General features: G+C 40.6%; 1 non-coding gene across 1 annotated transcript; it reads left to right on the forward strand.

Annotated features, from left to right (window-relative positions):
- The first annotated feature begins 828 nt into the window (after positions 1 to 828).
- On the forward strand, positions 829 to 930 carry LOC130959897 (small nucleolar RNA R71). The gene has a single exon (XR_009078888.1). It is a non-coding gene; the product is annotated as a small nucleolar RNA R71 (small nucleolar RNA).
- The last annotated feature ends 3574 nt before the right edge of the window (positions 931 to 4504 follow it).

Below are 4504 nucleotides of genomic sequence, written 5' to 3' on the forward strand. Positions count from 1 at the left end.
CTCCTAGGGTTTACATGAGTAAGTAATTGATGCATAAATCCACTTCCGGGGCCCACTTGGTGTATGCTTGGGCTGAGCTTGATCAATCCACGAGCTGAGGCTTCTCTTGGAGTTGAACTCCGAGTTATGACGTGTTTTGGGCGTTCAACTCCGGATCATGACGTTTTTCTGGCCTTTAACTCCAGACAGCAGCATGTACTTGGCGTTCAACGCCATGTTACGTCATCAATTCCCGAATAAAGTATGGACTATTATATTGCTGGAAAGCTCTGGATGTCTACTTTCCAACGCCGTTGAGAGCGCGCCATTTGGATTTCTGTAGCTCTAGAAAATCCCTTTCGAGTGTAGGGAGGTCAGATTCCAACAGCATCAGCAGTCCTTTTGTCAGCCTTTTCAGAGTTTTGCTCAAGTCCTTCAATTTCAGCCAGAAATTACCTGAAATCACAGAAAAACACACAAACTCATAGTAAAGTCCAGAAATGTGAATTTAACATAAAAACTAATGAAAACATCCCTAAAAGTAGCTTGAACTTACTAAAAAACTACCTAAAAACAATGCCAAAAAGCGTATAAATTATCCGCTCATCAATCATCTTATTTTGAGCCTGTAATGCATCCATGTGATTCAGCTCCATTACTCCTCGAGTGTTGCTTCTTTCAGAAGCATAGAAGTAGTCATTCTCAGCTACCGTCTCAATGACATCTATGGCTTCTTCAATGGTTTTCTTCTTGTTTAGAGAGCCCCTCTGATGAATGGTCTACAGCCTTCTTTGACTCATAAGAAAGACCTTCATAGAAAATGTGAAGTTGAACCCATTCATTGAACATGTTCGGTGGGCATCTTCTTGTTAAGTCCTTGAACCTCTCCCATGCCTCATAGAGAGTTTCACCATCTTGTTGCCTGAAAGTTTGCACCTCAGCTCTCAGCCTGTTAATTCTTTGAGGAGGGTAGAATCTTGCCAAAATTTATTCACCACATCTTCCCAATTTGTTAAGCTCTCTTTCGGGAAGGACTCCAGCCACTTAGATGCCTTGTCCCTGAGTGAGAAAGGGAACAAAAGTAGTCTATAGACATCCGGATGGACTCCATTAGACTTCACAGTGTCACATATTCTCAGGAAGGTGGTTAGATGTTGATTGGGGTCTTCTTGGGCACTTCCTCCGAATGAGTAGTTGTTCTAAACAAGGGTGATGAGCTGGGGTTTTAATTCAAAGTTGTTGGCATGTATGGTGGGTTTTTGGATGCTACTTCCATAATTTCCTGGATTTGGATTGATGTAAGAGCCTAGAACTCTCCTCTCTTGCCCATCATGATTTACATGGCCTTCTCTGGCATGGTTGTGAACTTCTTCTTCATGGTTGTTTTCCAAATTCTCCTTCATGTTTGTTTCAAAGTACTCCTCCTCTTCCTCAGCACCAACAACTCCTTTCCCTCTTGCTTCCCTCAGTAATCTACAGAGGTTCCTCTCAGGTTCTGAATCGAAGGAAGTTGAAGCTCCGCTTCTTCTCCCTGTCACACAACTAACAGAGCACACAGCAAGAAATAAAATGAGGAGATTATTCTTGTTAGAGTGATTGTTAGTGTGAGTGGTGCAAATTATCAAATAGTTTAGTGGGTTAGTGAGCAGAATTGTAAATAGCAATCAAAAAAGAGAAAAAAGAAAGAACAACGAGGGGTGAGGGGATGAGGAAGAAACTTAAAGAAACTGAAGGTAAATGACTAGAGAAAATAAACAAATAAAAGAAAAATGCTCAATCTAGTGAACTTCCAACTTAATCATTGTTGATACAAAATCAATCCCCGGCAACGGCACCATAAACTTGATGCACGAAAACTTGTCTCTCAACAAATTTCCCTTCGGCAAGTATACCGAATTGTCGTCAAGTAAAAACTCACAATAGAGTGAGGTCGAATCCCACAGGGATTGATTGGTCAAGCAACTTTAGTTGGAAGAGTATGCTAGTTCAGCTAAACAGAGTGTAGTTTGAGAATTGCAAAAAAATTAAATGGCGGGAAAGTAAATAGCAGAAAATAAAGTGTAGAATATTAAATGGGGAATTAGGGAGATGAACATGGAAATAAATGACAGAAAGTAAAGAGAATGGGTAAGATCAGAAATGGGGAATTCATTGGGCTCAGGAGATGTTGCATTCTCCAAATCAAGTTCATTTTCATCTCTTCCTCAATCAATGCATCTATTGATCTCCTTGGCAATCTTAGGTGATTTGATCCCAATTCCTTGGCAATCCAATCTCTCTAAGCTTGAACAATTACCCAATTCCTTGATTTAATTGCTCATGGGAAGAGATGAAGTATGGTCACTGATTATACCACATGTATTTCCAAATCAAAGTATTGGGAGGATTACATGTCACTATATCCCCCAGACCCCAATTTGATCCAACATGAGAAAGCATTTCTAGCATGATCTCCTCATCCCTTTTCCAAGGCTCAGAGGAGATCCAATTATGGAGAGTTTCTTTTCCAAGACAACTAACCAATTGAATTAAGATCGAAAGCTTTCTAGCAAATCAAAAGAGAAGAAGGAGGAAGAAGAATGAAAACTATAATTGATCCATCAAATTACAATAGAGCTCCCTAACCCAATGAAAGGGGTTTAGTTGTTCATAGCTCTGGGAACGGAAAATGGCAGAAAAGAATACATGCTTCACTAGTAAAATGCAGAAAAGTAAATATACAGAGGGTAGTTCTCCAAACTGTCAAGCTTCTCTATAGTTCAAAACTACTCCTATATATAATACTCTTCTTGATCTTCTAGTGAGTTCTTCAAGTCTTGGATGTGGGCCTTAGATCCTGAGTTGAAGCAGTTACACTCTTTAGTTGGCTCAGCTTGCAGAAAAGTGTGAGTTAGGCATGGGCGTTAGTGATGTTAATGTTAAGCGAAAATGTGGGTTCAAGAACGTTAGTTGCAATCACCTTTTTCACTAACGTTCCAACCCCAAAATAGTCCACGTTAACTTCAACGTTAGTGGCACTAACGTGACCACTAACTTTGCCTCATGATCCTTCGCAAACGTTATTGGGAATCACCTTTTCCAATAACATTGCATTGTGCCCCCTTTCCCCACGTTAGAGTTCACGTTAACTAGGTTAACGTGGCTCTTAACGTGGGCAAGCCTAAGCTTCGAGAGCGTTAGTGACACTTACCTGTGTCACTAATACTCCAAACGTCCCTCCTCCCCACGTTAGAGTTCACGTTAACTAGGTTAACGTGGCCACTAACGTGGTAGTGAATGCCATCTCCAACGTTAGTGACAAAGGTGATTGTCACTAATGTTGGCTCATCAATCTTTGCTCCACGTTAACTCTCACGTTAGTGGTCTTAAAGTGACCACTAACATGGGCAATGTTAACTTGATCTAACGTTAGTGACAAAGGCGAGTGTCACTAACGTTGGCATTGTCTTCCCTTCCACGTTAGAGTTCACGTTAACTAAGTTAATGTGACTCTTAACATGGCCAATTGCCAACTTTTGGAGCGTTAGTGGTGTTCACGTTTACCACTAACACTGGAGCTCCCTTTATCTCCACGTTAACTACCACATTAATGTAGTTAACGTGGCAATTAACGTGGGCTTATGATGGCTTTGCAGGCGTTATTGGCGACCACCTTTCTTATTAACGTTGCAAGCTCATTCCCATTCCACGTTAGTGGTCACATTAATTAGATTAACGTGGCTACTAATGTGGTTCTTCCTTGCTTCCTTTGTCCTGAAATCAAGCAAATAAAGTGCATCAAAGCTCTAGCCCAAGTCATGAGATTATGCATCATCAATTTGTCATTCAATCCTTCCAAATTCCTCATGAAATCATGTAAAATTCACAATAGTTGCTTGAATCAAGGTGTAAGTGTATTTTCATCCAAAACTTGCCTTATTCACTAAGAAAATGCATGAAACTACCCTAAAATAGTAAACAAAAAGGTCAGTGAAACTGGCCTAGATGCCCTGGCATCACATCTCAAGTTGCAGGCATGCCATGACCTAGGAAGCTCTCCCCATCGAGTTTGAACAGTTTGTAGTAGCCCTTTCCAAGTACTTCTATGACTCGGTAGGGTCTAATGCCAGGGCAACTTGGCCAGTTTCACTGACCTTTTCTTTACTGGTTTTGGATGAAATACACTTACACATTGATTCAAGCAATTATTGTGAACTTTACATGATTTCATGAGGATTAGGCAGGAATTGTATGATATAATTGATGATGCATAATCTCATGACTTGGAATAGAGCTTTGATGCACTATAATTGCTTGATTTCAGGACAAAGGAAGCAAGAAGGAGCCATGTTAGTAGCCACATTAATCTAATTAATGTGACCAATAACGTGGAATGGGGACAAGCTTGTAGCATTAATAGAAAAAGTGATCGCCAATAACGCCTTCGAAGCCATCATAGCCCACGTTAGTTGCCATGTTAACTACATTAACGTGGTAGCTAACGTAGAGGAGGAAGAGGAGCTCCAACATTAGTGGTAAAAGTGAT

Source organism: Arachis stenosperma, unplaced genomic scaffold, assembly GCF_014773155.1.
Source record: "Arachis stenosperma cultivar V10309 unplaced genomic scaffold, arast.V10309.gnm1.PFL2 arast.V10309.gnm1.Scaffold_100025, whole genome shotgun sequence".
Lineage (NCBI taxonomy): Eukaryota > Viridiplantae > Streptophyta > Magnoliopsida > Fabales > Fabaceae > Arachis > Arachis stenosperma.